Source organism: Macaca fascicularis, chromosome 6 (genome assembly GCF_037993035.2).
Source record: "Macaca fascicularis isolate 582-1 chromosome 6, T2T-MFA8v1.1".
Lineage (NCBI taxonomy): Eukaryota > Metazoa > Chordata > Mammalia > Primates > Cercopithecidae > Macaca > Macaca fascicularis.
The window spans coordinates 88,567,629-88,581,994 of record NC_088380.1 but is presented as its reverse complement, the minus strand read 5'-3'; the positions used below and the strand labels follow the sequence as shown (position 1 = coordinate 88,581,994).

General features: G+C 34.4%; 1 long non-coding RNA gene across 1 annotated transcript in view; it reads right to left on the bottom strand.

The window, feature by feature from the left end:
• LOC135971121 (uncharacterized) overlaps nucleotides 1-5,605 on the bottom strand; it is a 78,387-nt gene extending 72,782 nt beyond the window's left edge. The window contains exon 1 of the long non-coding RNA XR_010587201.2: nucleotides 5,468-5,605. This is a non-coding gene — a long non-coding RNA (uncharacterized lncRNA). The remainder of the gene's footprint in view (nucleotides 1-5,467) is intronic.
• Between the last annotated feature and the right edge of the window lie 8,761 nt (nucleotides 5,606-14,366).

Below are 14,366 nucleotides of genomic sequence, written 5' to 3'. Positions count from 1 at the left end.
TCTCATATAACATTTTCTTCCCTCAGTTTTCTCCATTATTAACATCTTAAATTAGAGTGGTAGATTTTTTTATAAATTGATGAGCCAATATTGACACATCACTAACTGAAGTTTATGGTTTACATTAGAGTTCACTCTTTGCGTTATACATTCTATGGGTTTTGAGAAATTTGTAAAGAAATATATGCACCATTACAGTGTAATACAGCATATATTCATTCACTTCTCAAAAATTGCCTGTGCTCCACCTTTTCATCCCTTTCTCCTTCTCTACAAACTCCTGGCAACTGCTCTTGTTTTTTACTGTCTCCATAGTTTTGCCATTTTCATGGCTGAATAATATTTTACTCTATAAATTTGCCATAGCTCATCCATTCATTCACTCACTAAACAACTTTTGGTTGCCTCCAAGTTTTGGCAATAAAGGTAATGTAAACATTTGTGTGCAAGATTTTACACAGACAAAAGTTTTAAACTCCTCTGGGTAAATATCAAGGATTATAATTTCTAGATCATATGATAAGTGTATGAATAGTTTTGTAAGAAATTGAAACACTTACTTCCCAAATGCCTGGACCATTTTGCATTCCCACAAGCAATGAATGAAAGTTCTTGTTGGTACCCATCCCAGCTAGTGTTGAGTGTTTTCAGTGTTTTGAATTTTGGTCATTCTAATAGGTCTGTTGTGGTATCTCATTGCTGTTATAATTTACAACTTCATAATGACATATGATGTGGAGCATCTTGTTATATGCTTATTTGTCAAATGCATACCCTTTTTCCCATGCAAACATGAGGAAGCCAATGACCTCCTCTGGATCATGAAATAGTAGAGAAAGTAGTTCCTATATCGCAGAAGTGTGATGCCAAGACATTCATGAAGGTAATAATGGATGTCTAAAGCTATGTTTCAAGATGAAAGGGCAATTGTAAATGTTTACATGATTGAGATTATTAAACTGAGAAGGGGAAAATTGATTATGATTTATAATTGCAGTTTGTTAGATCAATTCTTTCAAAACATGGGGCCTGATAATTCTTTTTTTCTTTGTTTGTTTCTGAGACAGAGTCTCACTCTGTCACCGAGGCTGGAGTGCAGTGGTGCCATCTCAGCTCACTGCAACCTCTGCTTCCCGGGTTCAAGCAATCCTCCTGACTCAGTCTCCTGAATAGTTGAGACTACAGGTGCCTACCACCACTCCCGGCTAATTTTTGTATTTTTAGTGGAGACCGGTTTTCACCATGTTGTCCAGGCTGGTCTCAAACTCCTGACCTCAAGTAATTCGCCTGCCTTGGCCTCACAAAGTGCTCAAATTACAGGCATGAGCCACTGAGCCCAGCCCTAATGTTCTTTTTTTATGTTTATTTATTTATTTATTATTTTTGTTTTGAGACGGAGTTTCGCTCTTGGCACGATCTTGGCTCACTGCATCCTCCACCTCCCGGGTTTAAGCAGTTCTCTGCCTCAGCCTCCAGAGTAGCTGGGATTGCAGGCGCCCACCACCACGCCTGCCTGATTTTTTTTTTTTTTTTTTTTTTTTTTTGTATTTTTAGTGGAGACAGGGTTTCACAATATGGGCCAGGCTGGTCTCAATCTCCTGACCTCGTGATCAACCCACCTTGGTCTCCCAAAGTGTTGGGATTACAGGCGTGAGCCACTGCACCCAGCCCCTAATATTCTTTATATTATAACTTGCTGTCTCTCTGATGGTATTATCCAAACTTCTCTTGCTCATTTACATAATTGAGCCCTTCAGCTCTGATTTATCCTCTCTATCTTTTTCATAGTCATATTAGAATCTTATATTCTATTGTTTCTTCTCATAGTCTCAAAATTCATGGCCACTGGGTATTGATATTATGATGATACAGTTTACTTTTCTGTATTACAAGACGGAAGACAAACATTTTCACTTCCTATAGTAAAAATAGCCTACACTGAGACAGCTGATGATGCTCCCACATGCTGGGGAAAATATTTCACTGACATACTCTGTCATCTGGATTATTGCAAATGACACTGAGGCAATTGGTTTGGTAAGTTTTCAGACACATTTCTAACAAAGCCAATCATGTGAATATGTCAAATTCATTCTACCACTATTTAACTTAGATCCCAACCCTAAAATATATTTCTACCACTGGGATTTCATAGCATGCACAAACACAGTGTATGAAGATTCTGAATAAAGCTTCCTGAACCTGTTAAGAAAGCCACCTAACAATAATGCGCCTTTACTCACAGATGAACTTTTTCAACTTACCTTTTACCACCTTCTGCCAACTATTAGAAAAATCGCTCTTTAGTACATTTATTACCCAATTCTTTTTCTGTCTCAGTTTCATTTCCACTTCTGTTTCAGAATATTGATGTTAGGTCCATTTAAGGAATGTTTGCTGGATTCCATATCCTGTTTTACCATCACTGAGGTTATATCAGCTCCCAGTGTATTCTTACACAGGGCAATGTAGAGATGGAAGCTGTTGACATGATAAAAGTATGTTCATTGTGGTAAACAGTACCTTTAGGAGTCTGGAAAAGGAACATATAACAAGTGATTTATACTTGCATCTATAAAATATGTCAATTAAAGATGCATGACACAGCTGTATAAGTGGAGAAAATGAAACTTGACAGAAATAAGTTTGAAGTACAGGAAATCAAAGAACTGAACAATAGAACAAGAGGCCTGCAAAGCTGTTGAAATAAACAAACTTAAGGACCTATTTTTTTTAAGTCAGATGTTGCAATTTTAATTCACAAGTAACAAATCAAGGAAATCATTACACTCACTTAAATTCCAAAGTGGACATAAGGAAGTTTTCCCTTATAGTTATGTGTCTATATGCTATAACCTTAGTTACATATCCTTAGAAAATATACTTTTTGAGTTTTTATATTTAGTGTGCATTTTTTCCCTTAAAATAGAATAAGTCTTCTCTTTCTTCTCCAAAATCCCTCCCTTAATTTCCTTCTACTTAATTCATATTTTTAAAATTCTTCCATAGTAGCATGTTCTGGCATCTCTTAGAATACTTCTCAGAGTATATCCAAGGGTGTGGGTCTTTCTCCCATATTTGGCTATCACCACCTCAAGGGCCAGTCCATGTCCTATCTAAATTGACTTCCAATCTCTCCTCTATCACCTAGTGCAAGCTCTGGCATAAAACATTCTTCCAATAACCTATTTCCATTAACTCCATAAGGAGAGACAACTGTGAACCTTTACCTTCCAGAGAGAAGGCCTATAAAAATGTGTGTTATAATTACCTGTCACATATAAACATGAAGAGTGACAAATGAGTAGTTAGAGTCTGAAGTTGGTGGCACTATATCTTTTACTTCTTGTCCTTGGCCTCCACAAAAATCCCACATGTGTTATGTAATATACAGTAGAACCATTTAAAAAACACCCATGGTATAATTTCCAACCACAACCTCCAACTTGAGGCAACGTGCCCAGGGCCTGGTTTGAATTAACAGTGAGTCAACTCAGTACTTACAAGTAAAGAACACATTTTCAGGTTCTGAACAGAAAGAGTTCTTAGAAATTTTAATTCCTTACTAAGAGGAAATGGGAAAAAATAATTTAAATAGTCTTAGAAGTTGAGATGAATAAAGTATTCATTATCCTTCTAATTCTCTAAACAAGGTGTCAGTGAATACCATATCCTGTTTTGGAAAAACTAAATTCTTCTAGTGACTTAGTATAAGGGAATGAAGACAGTTTAAATAACATGTCTTGTTTAAAAAACAATGTTGTTAATTTGATACTTTTTAAAACCAATATTCACTAACATATCAGTAGGGACTTTTTGTAAGAAAGTTCAAGTAGATGCTGGTAAATAAGTTATGGGAAACCAACTAAAAGTCACTGTTGAAAGTTTCTAACCTTTCTCCTTGCAGCTTCCAAAGGAGATTTAGATAATCTTCCAAAGGAGATTTAGATAATCTGATCAATCAATCAGTTATGGACATGCCACAAGTTTTACTGGAAATAAATATTTTGCAAACATGTTCTATATTTTTCTTTATTCTCAAAGCTTATATTATCTGAAGTGTTATATACTCAATACAGATGATAACCTAAAACAATGCTTTTGATCACTGAACTGTTTTTTGTTTAGCATTATACTCTGTGTATTCTCTAGAAGATAATCAGGCATATTAACAATGAAATATTTCCTTATCTTTTTCTATATATCATCTGAGTTAAAATATATCAATTGTTAGAGCTTTGTTAGTAAATTTGGGTCTTACAAATGGCTTCTAATTCCTGCAAAGCTGTTAATGAGAGAAATGACAACAACCCCTTGGACCAATAATTAGGCAAGATGAAAATATTTGCAGCTACAGTTTGTCTACTTAAGAAACTGCCACTATATCTATCAGAAGAATCAAGTGCTGAGCTGGCTGACATTTGCTCCGTGCAAACTGACTCCAGAGAAGGGTTAAAATAATCACTCCCTTCCCAGCCTCCTAGGTATGTTAAAAGGACCGGTAAAAAAGGAGGAAGGAAAGAAAGGTACAAAACAATTAACATGCATTGCCACCTAAACCACAGCTTCTTTTACGATTGAGATTTTTGTTTTTGTTTTATTAATACATCTTTTGGAGGACAGCAGGACTACCTCATGCTTACTGGAATCATACGGCTATCCAAACATGACATAATACAGAAGAAAGAGAACTATAGGCTGATTCATTAGAGCAATATCAAACGACTGCCCTAGTCATCTATTATGGGGCAACAAACTATCCCAAAATTCAGTTGCTTAAAACAATGGTAACCACTTATTTTTCTCATGAAATCTGCAAGTAAATAGGTCTCAGTGGGGAAGGCTGGTCTCTGTTCCATTGAGCATCAATTGGCATTTCTTAACTGAAAACTGAAGAAGCTACTTTCAAGATGATTCATTAATATGGCTGGTGAGTTTTTGCAAGATGTGGCTGTGAACTTAGCTTAGACTGAGTCATGAAGGTCTTGCTTCTTTTTATGTGAGCCCTTCTATGTGTCCTGGACTTCTTCACAACCTGGTATCTGAGATTCAAGATCAAGCATCCTAAGATAGAGTCAGCAGAAGCTCTATCACTTTCCATGTCCTGGACTCAGAAATCTCAGTAGTCACTTCCGTCCTACTTCAGCAGTTGAGGCAATACAAAGGGTCTTTCAGTTTCAAGAAGCAAGAATAGGAGCAATAGAATTTACCTGTTCATGAAGGAATAATAAGGTTCTGGAAGAACATGTGGGGTGGGAAATATTGTTAAAGCCAGTTCTGAAAAATGAAATCTTTCACAGAACCACTAGGAGTGATATAAGAAATTTGTTATAGGGATTAGAATTAAAGTAATTATGACAGCCAGTGAAGAAGTCAATGTAAAGTCTGAGTCCCTAGTTTAGTGGTGGGCCTGAAGTCTGGAAAGGAAGATGGAATATTGGAATTTTGAGAAGGAATTAGAACTCACATCAGTTTCTCTCCAGAGTGTGCATCAGTCTCTCATTGCCTCCAGTCCTCCACATTTGATGATGCAGGTGAAAGGCTGAAGAGGTTTCACAGTTGGCCAGAGATCTGTACACAAATTGGTCCAGGACTTGGCAATACTGAAAAAGGAGGCATACTCAGTGTGAATTGCAGGAGTTAATGACCCCGCTGCTACCTTTCTGCAACAAACTGCTCCAGCAGATCCCTTACAGCCTGCCTGAACTGCACTGACCTAAGTGAGAACATAGATGCTGCCACAGGCCCGCACATAGTTCTATTACTGCCAGTTGCCCAGAAGCGCTTGTACTGGCCTGTGCACCGGCTCACCTGTGTGCTTCCCCTCCTGAAAGGGGTTGAGAGCTGCGAGCTGAGTAAACCAGCCAAATCCTTCTCAAGTCTCACAAAGGGGTCAAAGGAACTATCACATTTCACTTTTTACCTGATTTCTGTTTTAATCAGATATTAATATTGTGATCTCCTCCCTTTGCTTGAATTTCTCTTGTATATTTATCTTTTTAATTTTTAACCTTCTGTATGTATTTAAGTGAGCCTTGTACAAATAGCAGAATGTTGAATTTGTTTTGTTAGTCAATCATTCTGCAGATATTTTTATTTTATTGAGTTAATCCAATTTACATCATTATATTTGATCGGTTATGTCATATTATTTTGTTTCTCTGTTTCAGAGGAATGAATATATTTTGTCTTTTACGGAGTGTTTTATTTTTTCAAAATTTTAATTTTAGACTAAAAAGTTAATATAATAATTTGACACTCTCTATTTTTTTATGGTCTCCTAATGTGAGCTAGTATATTTAAGTGAGCGTGTAACCTCTCCTTCCCAAAACACCCTGTCACTCCAGGATCTCAGTTGAAGTAGGCTATTGCCTTACTATCCCACTTAATACTCAAACACGGTCCTGCTTCTTCCTACACTTTTAACAAATTTAGCATATACACATTGGCAGAGCAGAGAGCACTGCATTACTAAGTTATCTATTTTACTCCAGTAAATAGGAAAAAATGTATTTACGCTTATCATCTCTTTCTGATGTCAATGTCTTCATTTTGTATTTGCCTTAAGTTTGTAGATTTTTCAGTAAGTGATTATGAGAATATCTTTGCACATGCAAGTCAGTTTATTGGAAGCTTATGTATTTAAAATTCATTTTGACTAGATATAAAACTTTATGGCCCATATTTTATTTTATTAAATATCTTAAATATGTTATTTCAATTTCTTCTTGTATAAAGTGTTCCTGTGAAAAATATAAAAACAATCTGAATTCCTTTTCTTTATAAATGACTTGCTCTTTATGCCTGAATTCCCAAAAGATTTTTTTCCTTTCTCTTTACAATTCTGTAGTTTGTCAAGTTTGACAGTATAATGTCTTGCCTTTCTCAGTTGATTTTAGCAATGTCCTTTGAGTATGTAGCATGAAGTTATCTTTTATGTTAAATTTTTCTTCAACGATGCTTATTTTTCGCTTTGTTTCATAGGAATGTTTTTCCTTTTTGTTCTTCAGGAGCTCTTTCCATCCTAAAGAAAAAAAAAAGGAGGAATTATATATGTGTGTATACCTCCTGTGTATCATATGTTATTCTAAATTTTTATGTTTTTTTATTTGTAAAATTTTCACACTTTCAATCTTACATTTTTTCTAATATCACTCATTTTTGCCGTGATGTTCCTTTCTATTTCATTTCGATTTCTGAAATGACGTTTTATTTTCTGAGTGTATCTTCTTTCATCAAATCTGCATCTCAAATCATTTTATTTCTGAATTGATTTGTGTTGTTCTTTCATAGCATCTATCATTTTAAAATTAGTTTTTGATCATTTTGAGATACCAGGTGACTGTATTCATCTGTTCTGTGAGCAAGTCACTCGAATGCACTTTATTGCTCGTTGGGATGTTACTCTGCTTTTTATGCTTTTTCAAAAACATAAATTAAGGATAAAATTTGACTAAAACTTTGTTGTTGTTTTTTAATATGTGGAATTAATTTTTCCATGTTTTTAGGATGTTTGAGTGACATAGGAAAACTTTAGGTTTTTGGAAAGTAATGCGTTTTTTTTGTTGTTGTTGTTCTGTTTTGTTTTTTGTTTTTTGTTTTTTTTTAATCTCTATAGATCACTCTTCTATTGTTTCGGCAAATTGATGAAAAATGTTTATATAATTTCCTTAGTCTGATTTTCTACTTTTGTCTGAATCTTCTCTTTCTCTATTTCCTTTTGTTATTCATTTTTAATTGAACTCCCAGCAGTTTCTCCTTAGCATGGGGCTTTGTCTTGTTAGTTTCACTAAGACCCAGGATTCCTCTGCGCCATCACTGTTATACTTTGTCACATCACTGCCCTTTGCACTTCCCTGTGAATTGCTGTGAATGAATTCACTTGTTCTTCTCCTCAGATCTTCCCCCAAATCTTTTCAGTGTGTATCTGTGGAGCATTTCTCTAAGCTATCAGAATTTCTGTTTCTTTCTTCAACTTCCTCCCATTGAGAGGCCAATAATTTATAGGTCATGTAAATGTTGGCATTTTTACCAACTTGATGGTATATGAAATCCACAGGGATGCATTATTATCTGTTTTATTCTGTGAATATTGTTCATGTCATTGGCTTAGACTTACTAGTTGTCTTGCCTGCCTTTATACAAAGATTAGATAGATTCAACTATGCTCCTGTTACCACCATCTTTCAAAAATCCACTCCTTTAAAATGGAAATTTCAACAGATGAATGAATGGATAAAGAAAATGTGGTATATATACACACAAAAGGAATACTATTCAGCTGTGAAAGCAAGAGAAATTCTGTAATATGTGATAACATGGAAGAACCTAAAGGACAAAATGTTAAGTGAAATAAGCTAGGCACAGAAAAACAAATATTGTATGTTCTCAATCAAATGTGGAGTCTAAGAAAGTGGATCACATAGAAATAGAGAGTAGAATGGTAGTTACTAGCGACTAGGGTGGTAGAAGCGTGGGGCATTAGGGAGATGTTAATCAAATGATACATATTTATAGTCAGATAGGATGAGTAAGTGTAAGAGATCTACTGTACAGCATAGTAACTACAGCTTATGACAATATGTTCTATTCTTGAAAAATGCTAAGAGAGTGGATAAGCATTTGCACCACAAAAATAATAACTATGTGAAGTAATGCATTTGTTAATTAGCTGAATTTAACTGTTTCATCATATATAGATATGTGTATATCAAAACATCATATTATACACAATAAATACATACCATTTTACATAAGAATCTAAACATAGATAAATACTTTTTTTAAAAACGGAAATCTGATCATATTGCCTTAGATTTAAATTTTTTCCTTTCCCTTAGGAACAATATGAATGATTATATGCTTCAAATTATTAATGTTAATGCAGTACACATAATTAGTTAAATCATGAAACTACTAATCATAGTAGGGGTAACAGGAGTTCCTGACAAAATAATCTTTGAAGTGACTACAGGACATCGAGATAGGTGTTCTGGCAGAAGAACATACTGTTTTGTTTCTTGCTGTATTCCAAGTTCTTAAAAAAATGATTGGAAAGTAGTACATATTCAGCAAATCCAGCTGAATAAGTTGAAAACATAAATGATTTAATTAGCCACACAATGTGAGTGTGAAGCTTCATAAAAAGTTTAAAGAAAGTAATGTTTATTTGGGAATAATTTGTATGTATATCCTTAAGGTAAACAAATGTTATTTGAAGGCACTAGGGAAGATAGAATGCTTTCCCCTGGAATATTTGTATGTATGTGCGACAGAAATCTAAGAAACACTGTCACGGAGCCTCTTCAGGTGTTAATGGCAGATCACCGGAGATCAGGAGTTCAAGACCAGCCTGACCAACATGGGGAAACCACGTCTCTACTAAAAATACGAAATTAACCAGGCGTGGTGGTGCAAGCCTATAATCCCAGCTACTTGGGAAGCTGAGGCAGGAGAATTGTTTGAACCCTGGAGGCAGAGGTTGCGGTGAGCCGAGATCACACCATTGCACTCTAGCCTGGGCAATAAGAGTGAAACTCTGTCTCAAAAAAAAAAAAAAAAAAAAAAAAAAAAAGAGTTAATTTTCTGGGTTAAATCTTCAACCACTATCCTTCTGGTTGAAAGTTCCAAGTGTGATTGTAAATTTCTGTTTTCATTTGGTTTGATGATATAAGAACCTCTGGTTCCAACAAAAACATTTCTAGAAGCTCAATATATAAATCAGATAGGAGAGAAAGGGGTTCACGTGAAGAAGAATAGAGAAGAGCTTATTGTCATTGCCCCTTATGTGCCTCTGCTCTCCAGCTCTACCCACTTACACTCTGCACCGTTCCAATCCCAGAGACTAAACCTGGAAGTTTTAGTTATTGCAACTGTACGGGCCTGCTTAATATAGGCTATCCACCCGCTCACCTCAGAGGAAAAAAAGTAATCTCTTGATAATAGAATGTTGCCTTTTTAAATTTAGTGACAACTATTTATTTTTACTTTTCACAAAATATTTAGATGTCAATGGGAGAAAAAATATATAGATTCTAATTAGAAGAAACTAAGAGTCATGATTCATGATAAGTAAAAATTAATTTTTTAATAATTTTAATCATACAATAATAGGAGGTTTGGAAATCAACTTAATTAAATTTTCAAATAAAATTTTGTAGCAAGATCAGGTGAGAATATTCTGCAAGTTCTATGAAAGACATTAATACATAAAAAATTAAATAGATATAAAAACACTATTATTAAAGAAATTTTACAGGGATTGGTAATAAGGAAATAACTGTTTGAAAGAATTTGTAACTCATCTTCAAATATTCTCTTTTTAGTCATTTATAAATTTTTTTATAAGAAATATAAGATTATATGCACAAAAGGATAAAAAAAGACATAAAATCCTTTCCTCTGGTTAAAAATTGACTTCTGCTGTACTCCGATTTTCTAAGAATTAGGTTAAACACGAAAGTTTTATATGTTATATGTTATAAATATGTATATTTTTATACCAAGATGTATAATTTTTAAAAGACAAAAGAATTTCAACTTTTATAAAGTTCTGTTGGGAGCAATCTGGAAGAAAATCCAAAGTTCTTCGAGATAATGCTACTTTTACCTCAATCCTCAGAGTATGGTTAGGATTTTTAGCTGATGTTTTGAAAATCAGATGCAGTCCTGACATGTCTAAATTAGCCAGGTTTTAAGTTTATTAATGAGTCTATGCTGTGCATTCTCAAAATTGCCCCAGTGGGAGCAACAACTGGTTCTTGGTGACGAGGTTCAGGGGGAACAAAGAACCATAATTATTTTATACAGAGAGCGTGTATCTATCTATATCTATCTATCTATCTATCTATCTATCTATCTATCTATGCATTACAGAAATAGATACAATCTGTAATATTAAATTTCCATAGTAGAAAAATTTTTTAATGTTTAAAAAGACTGCTTGCGATGTAACAATGAAAAGGATGAGAAATATTGGAATATACTAAAATATCATCCTCTTACAAAGCATCCTTCGCCAAATGAAATTAGTTCTTCAAAGATGCATATGTAGAAAAGAAAACTAGGAAAATATAACAATGCCATCAATAGCCTGGCATGACCTTGGGCTCATGCTAGTTTTTAAGATAGTTTCATCTTTTTTAATTTATGAATTCATGAACAGCTATAAAACTTTTTGGCATGATCATGAAGATTACATACTAAAAGAAAAGGCTGTGTACGTAGAATAAAAATATAGACACAAAATCACAATTGCATTTTTTAATAAATGTATTTTCATGCAGATCTATTTATACTTATCATTAAACTACTATACAAATATATAAAACTTTCTAATACTATATCTTTATACACAGATAGTTCATTTGCAGATAACATAAAATAAAATTATTTATTTACTTGCCCAATTATTTTGGAAATAAGTGGTTTAATTCAGCAAGTATTTTATTTTATTTTATTTTTAGACTACTGGTTTGACTAGGTCATACTGTGCACTTTTCAAATTACCAATGTCATGAGACACAGCCATGATTTTTCCTGTAAACCTGTATAAGCAAAGAGAGGATTTAACAATCAATAATCTATCAGAAAATTACATTTGTAATGAACGTTTAAGCACCAGAGAAGATTTATAATTAAGAAGACAATTTATAATAAGACAATTTATAATTAAACAAGTTTCTAGTAATATTTTCAGTTTCAGAATGCAGAAAGGATAAAATACCGTTGCGCACACGGAAAGGTCTTAAGAAGCCAAAGAAAATTGAAAATTAAAGGAAATTTAAATTGAAGAAAAATTTAAAATAACACTTATACAGTACAGCTGAGAATGTTAAATATGAATCCCCAATTTATAAAATAGGCTCAACTGGGTTAAGTATCATGATCAGCATCTAATAAGTGACAGGATTGGTAGTTGCAGCATTTGAACCTAAGCCCTTCTAATAACTAAGTTCCTTTGCCCCCTTTATTGTCACACTTCTCTAGTACATACTACTTAATTATATAAAATATACGACTTTCTCAGTAAAATACAGAACACCTTGCTAAAAACCAATTTGCAACAGACAAGAGGAAATTTCTCAGGAGGGAATAGCATATGCAGAGCAGACTAAACATAGTTTGGTCACGGGGAACATAATACAGAGATCTTTCTACCTGATAAGCTTCACGTTAGGGAATAGTAAGAGTTAAGTTTGATACAAAGGGTTGCTATGTGCTAATTTTTTATTTGTGATACGAAGGCTCACTCTGTTGCCCAGGCTGGAGTGCAATGGCGCGATCTCAGCTCACTGCAACCTCTGCCTCCTGGGTTCAAGCGATTCTTCTGTCTCAGCCTCCTGAGTAACTGGAATTACAGGTTCCTGCCACCATGCCCGGCTAATTTTTTAGTAGAGATGGGGTTTCACTATATTGGCCAGGCAGGTCTCAAACTTCTGACCTCAGGTAATCCACCTGACTTGACCTCCCAAAGTGCTGGGATTACAGATGTGAGCCACTGTGCCCAGACTGATATGTGCTAATTTTTATAAATAATTTGCTTTTTTTGATAAAGACATCAGTAAAATATTATTTTGTTTTTGGTCCTCTAGCAAGGTTTTATAGTAGTTTTGAGCTTTCTAGTTTTAAAGTATTCCAGAAGTATTTAAAACTGTAAACAATATTGGTGTGTAACAAGCAACCTTCCAAATTTTCCTTTCTAAATGATGCAAAATAACTCAAAAATATATTTGGTTACATAAAAACATTGATTTTACTGCATGACAAAAAAGATAACATAACCAAAATCAAAACACATTGACAAACAAGGAGAAAAATATTTGCAACATATACCAAAAGAGCTGAATATCCCTAATTTTTAAAGTACTCTCAAAAACTGAGACACAAAGTACTAGAGATCCAGTAGGAGAATAGGAAAACTTCCTGAGCAAATAACTCATAGATGAGACATGCTTTACTCACCTCTCACTGTAAACCTTTCTAAAACTTTCTACAATCCATAAATTCACCAAAAATCCTTGTAGAGGCACTCTGCCAGGCATAAAATGTAACACTCAAGGATATTTAGTATTATACAGATTTGTGTCCTTCAACCCTGAACTGTACTTTAAAATTGAGCCATAGCAAAGAATACCTCCTGATTTTAAAACATTCATTTAAAAATTAAGCTTGTAAAATTGAATCAGCTGTCACTGAAGTACTTGAATAAAACATTTCTTTCTTGAATCACTTTGTGCTCTTTTTTATGTAAGTACTACTTAATCATCTATTAAAAACTGAAAAAATTATCATTATTCACTTTTCCAAATCTAGCAAAAACTTGATATTTCTTCAAATTTTCTCATCGTTTTAGACTCTCCTGAGTATCCTAGTCATATGCTTTTATTTTATTTTTTTTTAATTTCTAGAAAAGGCTTGCATTGATCCAATTAGCCCTATTGTTTCAGGCAGAAAAGCCCATTCAGCACGATATAGTTTAGTCCTCTCAGCAGACTTGAACTAGGTGTGGGGATGTTATCCAAGCTGTGACAAGAAGTCATTTCAGGTGAATTTGAACTTAGTACTCAGAAAATCAATTAGTCTCTCTCAGAGGCTTCTCTGAACTGTAGTGTGGAACAGTAGCAACAAAGCAGAGCCTCTCAAATCAGAAGGACTAAGTTTGAATTCTTTCTTTATCACTCAATAGATATGCAATCAAAGGCTAGTTATTAATCTATGTGCCTCAGTTTCCACATGTAAATTGGTTATAATGGAAGTACTCACCTTATTGGGCTCCTGTGAGGATTATACAGAATAAAATATATATTGAGTACCTGACAGTGAATACTTAATAACTGATGGTGTTGGTTGTTACAATTTTTGTTTTATTGTTACTTAGGAATGCTATAGATCAAAAATTAGAGGACACTGACCTGCATTTAGAGAAAATGAGTCAATAAATAGACTAATGGCACTGGAGTCCCTGACTTCAATTGTCTTTAATGTCTAGTGAATTCCTATGAGCCACTGTACTCATCTCTTTGTATTTATTTATATATATTTTTTGAGACAGGGTCTTGGTCTGTTGCTCAGGCTGGAGTGCAATGGCCCTATAATGGCTCACTGCAGCCTCAACTTCCTGGGCTCAAGCAGTCACTCAAACTTAGCCTCCAGAGTAGCTGGGACTGCAGAAGGGCACCACCAGGCCCAGTTATTTATTTATTTATTTTTTTCAGTAGAGATAGGGGTCTCATTATGTTGCCCAGGTTAGTCTTGTACTCCTGGGCTCAAGCAGTCCTCCTGCCCTGGCTTCCCGAAGTGCTGGGATTACAGGTATGAGCCACTGCACCTGGCCTATCTCATAATAAAATCTCTTAGTGCTTACT